Consider the following 14,614-nt stretch of genomic DNA (forward strand, 5'->3'; position numbering starts at 1 on the left):
TTGACACAACCTTAAGACTTATTACTAATCCCTCTGAAGGATTTTTTCTTTGATTGTCTAACGAAAGAACTCCAGTAAGTGTACCGAGCAAATTAAAAAATGAGGCAGGCTGAGGGAAGCAGGCCAGAAAATCACTGATGAAATACAGGGGCTCAGGAGACTTTCAAGTGGGATGGTTCACAAGCATAGTGGAAATGGTTGTTAAAAGCGTAAGAATAAAGATGGGTTATGCAACTCTATATTTTATTACCTAAATGCAGCTATAGCACCATCTGCTCATAGTACTCTTTCTGCATTTTGGAAGAGGACTAACTCTGGCTCCTAACGAGCCGGCCCGTGTCCTCTGTTCCAAACGTAAATTTCCACTTCTTTTCTTCAGTTGAGCTACACTGATTTGGCTGTTTGAGAAGTTTCCACAGCCAGAGAGCTGAGAATCTTGACTAATAAATTCTAGCACCACTTCCAGCATCATTAATACAAAATGTTGTTCCTTTGTAGCAATTAGAAAACATTCAGGCTATGAAAAGTGAGTAAATTACTGATGGTTAATTAAGGACATGGGTTTGTCAGGTAAAGGAGATGGCTAAAGAAAGGAAGTCACAATTTTGAGAATATACATAGTGATCCAAGTGACAGAAATGATCAAACCAGGGCAGGAGGAGTTTACAACTCAAGGCTATAAAGTTCACTTTTGCAGAAGTGAAGGTGGATAAGCTTGAGCCACCACTAGGTGATAGAGCAGTAATATCTTAGAAAAATGTCAAGACAAATTCAAAAAGGCTTGGGTGTATCTGAAAAATGTGCCACACAAGTTAATGTTAGTACGGACAATATTCAAAGAGAAACTCTAGAACGCTGATTTCAATATTTGCTGTAGGCTCAAGTTTCAAAAGTCAACAAAACCCCCACAATGGCTTTCTGCTTGCTTTTAGTCAATGCCAAAAATGAAAACCTGTACCTAAGTGTAGGTAATAAAAGCAAAGAAGATGAGTTTACTGAAAGCATTGAAGATTCCGTAGAGTATGACATTTTAGCACTACCCAAAAATGTAACTCTAGCAATAAGCAACACTCAGAAGATGGGCATAATTAGTCCTCGTCTAAAACTTGAAGATTCATTTATATTTTCTTCTATTCTCTCAGATGGATCTGTTACACTGTTATTAACTCCTCTGAGACTTCTTTTAGGCACTTCAGTCTTTGTGTGTCAGGCTTAGACCCATTTGCCACTTGTGACTTGCCTTTCTCTGCAGACTGTATCAGAATTGATAGGGATGTAGGGGGTATGCTCAAAGATTTTCATGAGTTTATTTTAAAGGGGGGGGACTTTTTTCAAAATCAAAAAATCTTTATTTCCTGTCTTTTCTCCACTTCTATTGACATTTCCTATAAAACCAGGACGAGTATAGATTTTTCAGGACACAGAATTGAGGAAAGCTGTGATAACACAAGTACCATAAAAATGTGGATTTTTTTCTTTCTTTTTTTTTTTTCCTCAGAAGAAACCTTCTGGAGAGACTGCAACTGACATGCTGGTTAAATCTAAATGTAGAAAAGGGCAATAGTGGGCAATGAGGTCAAGCAGAGATCTAAAGATTAGTGGAAGCAATAAACAGAAGGCTTTTAAAAATGAAAAAAATATTGAGAGTCTGGGAAGGAGAAAGATTTAAGAACTATAAAGTACAGAGAACAAAAAGCTGTTTTGCAATTTGAGCTACAGATGATGCTTCAGTACATGCTCGTAAGTCATCAGAATACCCATTTTAAAATAAATAACAATAAAAGGCTCAAGAAGTAGTAGCTGACTAGAATTATGAACAATACATACAGCCAGTTTCATAAATGATGCATTTGTTGAAGTCGGTTTTATATTTAAAAGAATAAATATAGCTAATAATAAAAAGCCAGAGATCAGCTTGAAGAGAATAGAGAAAGGTAACACAGAATGTTAATACAGAACTGATAATAGAAAAATACTATTGAAGAAGAGTTAAATGAGGTTTAAGTAAAGTTCAGAAGTTTGATATTTCACAGAAGATTTAAGTGGAGGAAAATGAGATCTAAAACATATTCACAGCTTTAGCTTCTTGTTTGTTTGGGGTTTTTTCTTTTTAGGATTATCTTGATTTGGGGCAATTTTTAATTCAGCAATTTAAGCTTCTGAAAAATACAGTTTATTCAAAATCAAAAACATTTATAAAAGATGATGCTTTTGCTTCAGAGTGCATTTCTTTCAGATTACAGAACCAAATTAACAGTTACATGAACTTACATTCTCTTCTATTGTTGTAACTTATTGTCTCTTTCATACCAGTATGCAAATGAGTTTTGCTCACAGAGAGAAGTATAAGGAAGTAAGAATACAGAAGAAGAAGAATAGGAGAGAACTTTTCTGTTCTCAAATTGTGCTAAGTGAACATTGATGTTATATTAGTGAGCTGATTAAGTGGTTTCAGTATACTCTCTTAAGAAAGCAAAGGAACCCTTCTTTGGTAGATTTGAATTGCAATGCTGTTTTTTACATCAGTCCTGTTTTGGAAATAAATACAAGGTATTTTCAATGGTTTGAGTAGAAAGCATGCTTCTGAATTTGACACAAAATAAAGGTTAGGAAAAGCAGTCTTGCTGAGCATGACGCACCACTGCCAAGGCTGTTCCAAATCTATGACCTTGAATGATCAGCTTATGGCCTACTTTTCAATGTGTCCCTTCCTAATACAAATAAGAGTGTCTAGACTGTAAGAGCTTGATGACCTGTCCTTTTCTGTGCATGCGTGTGTGCACGCACACAGAGTGGATGAAATTTTACTGTCCTGTAGAGATGTATATTTAACTGACCTAAGTGTTCTTCAAATGTATAATAGGGAATGTGGCCACATTTCTTTCATCTAAAAAAATAGTCACTAAGGTAAGAGGCTCTTCATTTTTTGAGATAAAAACTAGTGCCTAACTTAAATCATAACCGATAAATTGAAGAGTACCTTTAAAATAACCTTTTGTATTTTCTAGCTTTTTATTATTTCAGAACTCGAAGTACAGAAATATTGCTAGTATGAAAATTAACATTCAGCCTTATAGTCTTATAGAAACCAAAACTGTTTATAGAAGTACTTTCTCTGACTGATGATTGACCCAGAATTTTGTATCCTTTAGCTATTTATGCAGCTTATGAAGGGAACCTCCTTTGGTTTGACTCAAGTTGAGGACCACCTTCAAGTGAAATTCCCAGGCAGCTCCACATTTGCTTCATGCAGGTACGATTACACACACTCAAATGGAATCAAGCTGTCTGTATTTCTGGCTGAGTAAAGATGGTGCAAAAGACCCTCTGCTCTTTACCATTTTACATTCTGTGTAGCTGTGCAAGAATGTTCACAGGAACCCATAGCTTACAACCCTGGTGTGGCAGCTACAGACTCCTTTCTTTTAGCCACTTGTCCTACTTGTACTTTAATATCTTTTCACACCAGCTCTCAGAGGGCCCTGCAAAATTTGCAAAATTGCCTAGTTTTGTGCTGGCCCTGAGAGCATAGTATCAATATTTAATTTCACCAAATCAATTCATTTCTCTGCTTTGGACAGCACAGTGGTTGATACTGCTTCATTCATGTTTAAAAGGCAATTCTTGTATCATTTTTTCACTGCAAGGAAGGTTATATAAGAAGGTGAAAACTGACATGAAGAAAATAGATTTGGTTAAAAGTGAAAAACTTGAAAACTGGGGCTCAGATGTAGCAGAAAGGGATATCAAAGGAGTCAAGAATGGGAATCTAAAGGTGTCGTGGTTTAACCCCAGCCAGCAACTAAGCACCACACAACTGCTCACTCACTTCCCCCCCATCCAGTGGGATGGGGGAGAGAATCAGAAGGAAAAAGGTAAAACTCGTGGGTTGAGATATGAACAGTTTAATAGAACAGAAAGGAAGAAACTAATAATGATGGTACTAACAATAATAAAATTACAATAATAATAAAAGGATTGGAATATACAAAACAAGTGATGCACAATACAATTGCTCACCACTTGCTGACCAATGCCCAGTTAGTTCCCAAGCAGCACTCCCCCTCCAGGCCAACTCCCCCCAGTTTATATACTGGGCATGACATCACATGGTATGGAATCCCCCGTTGGCCAGTTTGGGTCAGCTGCCCTGGCTGTGTCCCCTCCCAACTTCTTGTGCCCCTCCAGCCTTCTTGCTGGCTGGGCATGAGAAACTGAAAAATCCTTGACTTTAGACTAAACACTACTTAACAAAAACCGAAAACATCAGTGTTATCAACATTCTTCTCATACTGAACTCAAAACACAGCACCGTACCAGCTACTAGGAAGACAATTAACTCTATGCCAGCTGAAACCAGGACAAAAGGACAGAGGGAGAAATAACATGGTGAAACACTGTGCCAAGGTAAGCGTGAGGCACAGGAAGAATCCCAGCAGTCCAGCTGTGAAGACTTCACAGGCATAAGCAATCGGCTTGGCTGAAGTCAATGACTTAGATGTTTGAGACATCTTACTCTTTATGCAGAAAACTATTTAACAACATTGGTGATGACATTTTCATTGGTGTGGCAGGAGAAGACAAAAATAATTTTGCTTCTGAAACTTCCTAACCTATATTCCACTGACATCCATTTATGTAGGTAATATTATTCTTATGGACATTTGATCAGTTTTAGACACAGAAGATACTACCTCACCTCTCAGCAAAGATAGAACAGAAAGCTCTATTACAAAGATTTCAATCCGATTATAAACCATTTACTAGATTAAATTGCAAAATTATCAGAAATAAATAAGGGAAATAAGGGTAAAAAAAATTATGTAAGTAAATGGACAAAATCAATTACACATCTCTTGATTTCTCTTTACCCTATTTGTTCACCAAAGAAAACATTTGTCCTCCTTTAAAAGGCAATGCTTAATGTGAGAGTAAGCAAATGTAATCTTTCTGCATTTCTTTCTGTTAATGTATAGCTTCTGTCTGCATTAACACAATGGGACCAACTCACAAATTTGCAGAACATACTTCTAAACAAAATAGCTATACATTCACTTGTTTAGCTTTTCAGTATAATGACAAGAGACAAAAATTGACTCATTTTGAGTTGGAAGGGGAAGAAACCCTGGTCCTACCAACTGGTAGAGATTTTGATCAAATCTCCTTTGATAGAAGGAGTCAAACCCAACCTGTCCAATAGGAAAGAGCCTAAGCCAGAACTATAAGGAAAATTGAATTTCTGAATAAATCCAAAGATATCTTTCAGTACAACAACCTGAAACACTCTCCCAAAAAAGATTAGAAAACATATTCTAAACAGCAAGGATTTGCTTTCCAACTGGAGATAGCTCCGTCTATTAAAAAGAACTTACTTGTTTCAGGTGCCCATTGTACAACTCAGCATCCTAAGATGATTTTACTAGGAGTCATTCAGAACATATCTGTGAGCCCATAATGACTCCAGCATAAAGGAGAGTTGGTATGTTCATTTGGTCATCTCTCTGGAATTATTCTTTCTGAAATTATCAGTTACTTATTCTGACATTACTTTGTAAAAATGTAAAATCTTTCAATCTCAGCTAAACAGTGAGGATCTTCTGAGGATCTTCTGAGGTGCAGAAAAAAAAATTTTGCGTGGCCAAAGTGTTTGGGAAGTTAACTGAAGAAGCTGACAAATAAGACTTATTAAAGTCCATGTTAACATGGTGTGTGTGGCTGGGTGCCTGTGCGTATGGCTATGCACATACATACACACACACAGAGAGGAAGTCATGCAGTGATTAAACATGTCCCTGCATGTCCCTCTCTAACATTTACTAGATTTTTTTCCAGTTTAAGTAAGCTTTTTAAATAACATGTCCCTCTGTTTGACCCTCTGAGTTTGCCAACATGCAAAAGCTTTGAATTATGCAAAAACTGAAGACAAATTACTTGTTGTTACCTTGAATATAATAATTAATTTATAGAAATATTTAACCTTAAGTTTACTGAAAGAGTACAGATGTGTGTCATCTATGCTGTACTCCAAAGGCTTTCCAAAGGCTTTTCTAGACCATACAGTGTAGTTAAATGTAGCTATGATGGCCCTGGCTTGAAAAACAGTTTAAAAACAGCTAAGAAAGAATAATCACTTCAGAAAGAAATGGTCAGCCTGGGGTTACATTAAAACAATTTAGATTTTCATAGGGCTTGAATTTAATATGTGATTCCTAACATATTTGAAAGTTTTTGTAGTTTATAATTTAAATTCAAAATTATCTGATTACATTATTTGACAGTGAATTTTACTTTTATAATAACCCCCCTTTTGTTAAAAAAAAACATACCCTAAGGAATTATTATTTTCATATAAAAACTTAAAGAATAGCAAATAAAAATCAATTTCAAGGACTTGACTTTAGGGTCATTACTTAAGCTTTTGGATCATATAAAATTTTGGAATGTGGTGTGAAATACTTTTATGGTTCAGGAGGTTATCTAATGTATATTGATGAACATTCAAGAAAAAATATACTCTATCACCAGCAAATACAAAAAAAACAGAAACCAAATATCAGGGAGAGGAGAAGAGTCCTTCCATAAATCCACACAGGATACATGTACCATCTTTGTTATGTGTCTTTCACCTGACCTCAGAGGTAAAATAATCTCAGAGCAGCAGGAAATGAAGACTTCTGTATATGAGTTGTAACTGATAAGGGTTCTTCCATGCTACTTACTTCATTTCAACTCTTCTTTCACAAAATATCATCCAAATGGAAGGGTTTCTTTAATAGCTTCTGACCTCTGGAGTAATTAAAAGTACATCAAGTTTTAAGAAATATCAGTTCAAAACCCTTTTAAAAAAAAATTGTTTGCTGTTGGTGCAATAAGATCCATGTGGCATTTTATATAAACAAATAAAACCAGGCAAAAAGATGTCCTGGTTTTGGCTGGGATGGAGTTAATTTTCTCCTTAGTAGCTAGCTAGTATAGTGTTATGTTTTGGATTTAGCATGAGAAGAATGTTGATAACACTGATGTTTTCAGTTGTTGCTCAGTAGTGTTTAGACTACAGTCAAGGATTTTTCAGCTTCTCATGCCCAGCCAGTGAGAAAGCTGGAGGGGCACAAGAAGTTGACACAGGACACAGCCAGGGCAGCTGACCCAAAGTGGCCAATGGGGTATTCCATACCATGTGATGTCATGCTGAACAAAAAAAGATGAGGGCAGTTGCAGACGTGGGGGACAGGGAATGGTGGCCCACTGCTCGGGCACTGGCTGGGCCTCGGTCAGCTGGTGGTGAGCAATTGTATTGCATATCACTTGTTTTGTATCTTCTTTTATCGTTATTATTATTATTTTCCCTTCCTTTTCTGTCCTATGAAACTGCCTTTATCACAACCCACCAGTTTTACCTTTTTTCCAATTCTCTGCCCCAACCCACCGGGGGAGGAGTGAGCGAACAGCTGTGTGGTGTTTCGCTGCCTGCCAGGTTAAGACACAACAAAAGAAAGATAAAAAAATAAACTGTACTTTTTCTGGATTCTATCCCAAAACTTTTCTATTCACTCAGATAGGGAGATCAACTCTCACTGTAAAGAGCTGGTTTATTTGCTTTTAGAAAATCTGGATGATTTAGATTACCATTTTGAAGTGATGTTCATTTCTCTTAGGCAACTGTCTCAGGATTTCACATTTTATAATAAAATTCTGAACTTAAGAGTAGTGAGAAAAGATGGCTGCATCTATACAAGCATGTAATATATCATTCCCTAAACCGGCTTCTGGTTAGTTGTTTCAGTTTTGTCCAGAAATTTTACAAACTACTTCAAGTATTCTTTTGCCCGTCCTGAAACAAGATACTTGCACTGAAAAATGGCTTGCAAAAGGGATGTGGAAAGCAATCCTAGTGTTCTTTTTTTTATGTCAGTGAAAAAATAGCACTCATTTCACTGTTGTCAAAATAATGACAAAGTAAACAATATTTGAAAATGAAATAGTATTTTGAGTTAGATTAGACAGTATCATTTTCATAAATTTGTGAATTAAAATCCAAAACAATTGATTTCATTGAAAGCAGAATACAGTTAAAATTATCTTTGGATGAGGACTTTATTCCATAATAATCCATTCATAGATGCACCAATGCAATATATGACACTAAAAACAAATAATAAAGAAATAAATCAGGAAATATCATAGTATGACAGGGTTCAGTTTTGTTTGGGGTTTTTTTTTAAATAGTGATTCTTCAATGCTTCCTAATGTCCCAAAGCTAAACAAATGTTGATAATACTCTCAAGGACATCGAGACAGGAAAGCTTCAGAAAGGTGACTCAAAAAAGGGAGGATTTTAATATTTAATCTGGAAAACTAGGATAAATTGAGCTTATCCCAATTTGTAAAATCATTTTAAATCTGATGCACTGGAAGAGGATAATTTAATTTCAAGAGGTCAGGAGTTTGCCTAGATATGTACACTGAGGGTGTATTTAATAGGTGACAAAGTTTGCATCAAAGGAATTTTGCCCTTGTGTATTGTAGGATATTGTGGAATACTCCTGATAAGGCCCAGGGCTGAACACACAATTTTAGATGTAGTTTTGCTAGACTCATACAGCGGGCAAATTCATGGTGTGGTTTAGATCAGTTCAAAATACCTTAACCTTTTTCTGCAATTACTTTGAATTGAGGTACGATTCTCCGTGAGTTTCCTGTAAGAGGTCTGTGAGTGAAAGGTTTGGCTTCCTGAGGAGTGGGCTGCTCTTAGGGATGACTGCCTTGACTAGAGTTACAGTCACGGTCTCTGGCAAGATGTTATATAGTCTCTTTCTTGGCATGTTCAAAATGTATTAATCCTTTAAAGAAATATAACAGCTGGTGTTTTGAAGACACCGACAAAGATTCAAACTAAGATTCAAAGAGTCAGCCTACAATTGAGCTGGACGTGTTTTATTTACAGCTGCTACAGCGAAATGGAGGTGAATCCAAGTGAATCGAGGAGACTGAATAACCGACAATAAACATGACATTTTTACTTGATGCAAGACTGAGCTTGTTTCTGATTTGTTCCTGATTAATTTCTGCTAACTTTCATAAACTTTTAGGGTACAGATGAAAGGAAGACAAGTTTTCATTTCCAACACTGAGGTGGTTCTCTGTTCTGCTTTTAGAATGCATTTGTTAGTATTGTTTTTCTTAAACGTTTATTTTCCATGAAAAAGGAAGAGGGGGGAAACTAGGGGATTGTTTTTAGTCAAGCAGAAGTTTTCTTCTATTCCTCAAGGTAACATCCTGTATGTTCCTATGTAAGGCACTGGCTGTTGCCAGGTTCACTTTTTTTCTGATGCTACTTAATCCTTCTAACTTGTGACAGAAATCCAAGATTTGAACACGAGTCTTAAGAGATGGAAATGCCAATATGTGTTTTTCTTCAATTCGTTGTTCAGACAGACTCTATAGTAAGTTCTGTCAGAGACAATAAATTTGCCATATTTCACTAGATTTTTTTCCTCAAATGCCCCTTCCCTTGCCTGCAATACCTAGCAGGTTCTCAGCTTGCAGCGTCTTCTACCACACCAAAAGTTAATCAGAAACCGTATGTTACCTGTGCTGTTGTAAGCAACAGAAAGACTATAAGTGCCTTTCTACTTTTGCTGTCAGGCATAGGCTTAGATGAGATAGATTTGAAGTTGCTTGAACTTGCTACAGGCATTTTATCCCAACAGCTAGCATCTGTTCCCAGTGAAGCATTTTATCAAGGTATTATTTCACTGGAGTGTGAAGTGGCAAAAGTTATCTTCATACAGGCTGTTCAGTTGTAAAAGTTATGCTAAGGCTTTTATTGTTGTTGTTTTATTTTGTGCATAGTTAAAAGTTAAAGTATCTAACATTTACATGACAGAATTTTTACAATTTTTTCCCTACAAAGTTATGAAGAACCTTGTCGTGATGGAAGAAGCTTGGCTTGATGGAATGATCCAGATTTGAAATTCTGAGATATTCTTCCAAAAGTGCCTACATGCAAACTACCTACTAAAGAAGGGACTGCATTTTCAGGAAAGATTTGATTTATTGGATGTTCAGTGCAAAACAGATTTATTTATTTTTTTTTTTTTTTAAAGAAGACCAGAGTGTTTCTATTATTTACTAGGCAAAAAGAAGTTCTGAACAGGAGGCAATTTCTTCATTTGAAATGTTGCTCTTTGAACATAAAGAAATATAGAGATGTGAAAGGATCAGAAGCAAGCCACACAAACCGCAAACTCCTTTTCTAGTCCATACCGGAAAACCCAGTGCTCTAGTTTACTTGCAAAATGTTTCCTGTTCAATTACAGTACAGTCAAGAAAAGCCAGCCACAATTATATTCACACACACAATAATATGTGACTTTACTCACCAACAGAAAAAAATATATGTTTTTCATCTGAAAAAGCTGTCTTCTGAAATTTCCTGTTCTGAGACTGTAGAAAATAGTGTTATGAATGGACAGAAAAATTCTCTATGACACTTTTTAAAAAAATCCTAATTACAAGAGGAAAAACATAATTTCTGCTTCTCTTAGCTGTCTGGAATTCTCATGTTTAATATTCAGCCATTATTTTGCCTTTAAACATTACTTGTATCTAACACAGCAAAGCTTATGTGTTTTCCTAACGCTTATCCTGTTAAAGTGTGTACAGTCACAGTGGAGTCCAGCACACAGATGGCATTTCAGCAAGTAGATGTTCACTGTACGTGAGCTGATGGTGCAGACTGCTAAAAGTCTGGGTCGAGTCATATTAGAGCCTGCATTATGGGGAGTTAGTGTTGCTTGTCGATGACACATCATAAATGCCCCTTGGAAAGAGGGAAAAAAGCTCAGACACCTGCCTTAAGTGTCTAGGGAAGGAAGATAATGTCCCTAAACTCTCTATATATGGAAAAAAAAGTACATGTAGGCTCTTACAGAGCGCGCTCTGGACAATGTTCCTAACTTAGTTCGTGTTGAAATATGAGTCCAAAATAAGTAGCCTCCTGGTTTAGGCATAACTAGTGTTTGTCAACATGAATGGCTATATGCTTTGGTGAACTAAGTTTGTTTCATAGATAAAAATAGAAGAAAAGCTAAGCGGAAGTTGTCTAACCTATTTTGGCAAATTCTGCTTCTCTAATGTTAGCAAAAAGTCCAGAGATCTTACCTGTCTCCCTGAAGAAATATTACTTTAAAGGAATCTTTCTTTTTCATGCTCTCATTTGCTTTTTAAGTGGAACAGCTAGTGAAACTTTGAAAGTGGAACACAGTGGAGCTGAGCTGAATAATAAACTAAAATTTGCTTCTAGCCAAAAAAAATTTTAATTCTTTTTTCTTCTTCTTTCTTCTGAGCTTCCATGTCTCTAGTTCCTTGTAGTTCCCAAAGGACTGAAGATAATGGCCTTCAACACAGACACTGCAGAATGGGTAAGATGTCTGTAATGTATAATTCAGCTTGACTTCTCCAGTCCATATTATAAGAAATGGCACTGTTATTGCCTTTTACAAAGAGCTAGCATCGTTTATGGGTGGCAGCTCCTTTTTTACTCCATGTGTGCTAATCTGCATGGGAGAGAACATCGACCGGAGTGATGAATAGACTGGACTCCCTAGGGAATGAGGATTATTTATGAAGTTACTCCAGTTCAGTGAACAGTGTAATTCATGTCAAAGTGTGTGACTTAAATCCAGTGAATTACAAACTTCACTCCAGGAGGTGATTTGAAACCTGGAGATCAGGGGAAATCTGTGACAAGGCAGTGGGTAAAGTACAGTTTCTAACGTACCTTTCCTACCACACACCTAATGAAAGCACAACTCCAGAACTCTCTGCGCTGCTTTCAGATCACAGATATAATCCGCTTTTTGTCACCATTGCACCATGTCACACAACTACCTGTGCAGTGACAGGCAAGCTCATTTTTGCTCGTTAACAAAATACATTTCTCAGTCTTAAAATATTTACAATTTAAGTGTCTGTGTGAGAAATTACTACAGATCACATATTCTGCAGAGGGTGTTAGCAGATCATCTGGCCTATGTGATATTTTAGGATCAAAGACAACAATAGCATTTTATGGAAAAGCTTATCAATTTTGAGCATCACCCAAGTTATCACTTGTTGTTTGTTTTCAGACCATAGCTGTCAAATCAACACAATGGTGCTAGTGGGAACTCTTTTGGTTGTGACTCAAATCATTCAATCCTATTTCTGTTTCTCCTTAAACTGCTGCCCTATGACAAAGCATATTCTGCTCCTCTATACTTTGTATACTGCAAAGGCAGCGAAGGTTCACAAAATCTGTATTATTTAAACTTGTCATTAAGTACTTCCATATGTTCAGTGGATTTCATTTTAATGAGCATATCACCCTAAAAGTATTAAGGAAAAATAAATGAAACAGGCAGGTGACAGATTCACAACAAAGACAGCACTTCTTCATAAAATGAGTAGCTATGAGTAACTCTTAGTTGCCTCCTGGATTTATTTACCTGGATTAAAAAGGCACACAAGCAAATTAACAGAAGAAATATGGGACTTTGAACACTGTGTCATTCTTCTCATTTCCTTCAGATCCTATGTTAGAAAGTTGCAGTGATGGTCTACGTATAATGTCTGAGCATTTCCCAGTCAGCTAACAAGCCAGGCAGGGCTTTCAACGGCAATCATCCAATATTCCACATGTAGAAGCCCAGTGCAGATGTAATTCAGAGCCCGTGATTCCTCAGGAAAACATTTAGGAACACTAGCAGTTTGACATGAATTCTGACCGTGGAATTGGGCTTCCGCTCCTGCGCCATGGTTTCTCCAGGCTCTTGACATCAAAGCCATTCAGAACTAGACTAAATCCTATTTTTCCCAGGCAGTTTCCTCCCTTCAGGTCTTTCCTTTTTCTTTATTATTTTAATTACTTTTCATCATTGCCTTCCATTTTTGGGGGGGAGTTAGAGGAAGGATTGTTTAGTTTTTTCACCCCTATTTCTTCGTGTTTTGAATTTGGTCTCTTCTACCCTGACTTGGCCACCTGAGGTGAGGGCACACGTTGGTGTCTGAGCAGCCAGCCTCAGCCGACACCACACCGGGGCAGAGCCTGCAGCTCTCTCCTGTGCATGTGAGCTCTTTCTTGGCTGATTGCATCAGGGCAGCTGCCTGAGGACGGACAGAAGGTGGGAGGTTTTCAAGGATTTCTTCTCTACCAAACATGGCTGCAAGAGCACAGTCACCCTGAGGACTGGCGAATCTGTGACACACAATATTTGTATTATTTTTTTTAATATGGACCAACAAGAAGCTGCTGAAAAATTATGCAACTGAAAAAAAATAAATAAACCCTTGAAACAGTATATTTAAGACAACACTCTAACAGTAAAAGTCATGAAATAATGCACTGATGTTCTCATTCTTCACAAGTGTCTGCAGGTTAGCATGCATGTTTCTAATCCACTCTGTAAAAGTGTGGGGTTTTTAATTCCTCTTAGCTCCTCCTCAAATTCCCTTCTGTTACAGGACACTCAGAAAGCAGAAAACTTTTGTTGGAAACTATACATGTCTTTTAACAGAGATTGAGGAATTCATCCCTGAATTGAAAGAAGAGGGTGATTGTTAGGAATTCCTAATAATGAAAAAAATTCCAGAAATCGTAAGCTTTATTTACTCTTTTCTAAATAAGAAAATGCTGACAGAAATATCATATTCATGTCTAGTAAGTACTGCTCTAATTTCTTTATTGCTTCTATAACTGCTAGCAATGCAAAAATAAATCCGAGGATTGTTCAATCCCTTTTGGGCGGACAGGCATGATAAACACTTTTTTTGGATGTGCAACTTACTGAAATCTCGGTTTTGAATGATGAAATAAAACCTTAACATTTAAGCATTCAGATGTTTACAGGGCATGTAAAAAAGTGTTAAGCCAAGCTAAAATTCAGATTTCCATTAACACAAGGAGTATCAAAGCTCTCTGACCTCTTGCTAATTTAGTATTAGTGCACTGTTCTCTGGTCTGAAGCCTCTACACTAAGAATGCTCCAAGTCCTTCACTGGGGCATTACACGATCTGTCTTCCATCAGAGCTGAACTCAGGGATTTTTAGTGTCAACAAATTAAACCAAATGTCATGCAGCTGTCTTGCCTAACAGCCTTGCTCAACGGGGAGCCTAGCAAGCTCACTTCAGCTGAAATAGCCCCCTAAGATCAACACAGAGTTTCAGACATGCAAACAGGCAGAAAAGCAAGGTCAGGCAACAAATCACTGAATGATTCACAGTCTTGAGACAAAATTTCATGCCTAATGATGCTGACAGACATTTTTTTCTCCTACAACACAAGGAATAACTGTAACTCTCCCAATTTAGATCTAATGCATCAGTATTGTGTTCATTAAATGAAGAGCTGATAAATCTAAGCAATAAGAGGGACTGGCTCTTTTTTTTTTTTTTTTCCTTTTAGAATAGGCTGCAGTGACATTGTGCCTGATGTGACAACCAACATAATTCCATCTTTGAGGTTCATCTGTTCGTTACTATCTAGACAAACATTAAAAAATTTTAGGTTTTTGGACACATCAGTTCTAATGAGTATACTAACTATCCTATTGCGTTCTTTACTATTCTAACCT

At 36.9% G+C, this 14,614-nt stretch overlaps 1 long non-coding RNA gene across 3 annotated transcripts in view; it reads left to right on the forward strand.

The window, feature by feature from the left end:
* The first annotated feature begins 2,647 nt into the window (after window positions 1–2,647).
* Window positions 2,648–14,614, forward strand: part of LOC138685488 (uncharacterized) — a 32,252-nt gene continuing 20,285 nt past the window's right edge. For 2 of the 3 annotated variants that reach the window (XR_011324761.1, XR_011324763.1), the window contains exons 1-3: window positions 2,648–2,907; window positions 3,153–3,253; window positions 11,349–11,423. This is a non-coding gene — a long non-coding RNA (uncharacterized lncRNA). Of the gene's footprint in view, window positions 2,908–3,152; window positions 3,254–11,348; window positions 11,424–14,445; window positions 14,503–14,614 lie in introns of all 3 variants that reach the window. The other variant, XR_011324762.1, reaches the window with a different exon arrangement.

The sequence above is a fragment of the Haliaeetus albicilla genome, chromosome 5 (assembly GCF_947461875.1).
Source record: "Haliaeetus albicilla chromosome 5, bHalAlb1.1, whole genome shotgun sequence".
NCBI classification, from domain to species: domain Eukaryota; kingdom Metazoa; phylum Chordata; class Aves; order Accipitriformes; family Accipitridae; genus Haliaeetus; species Haliaeetus albicilla.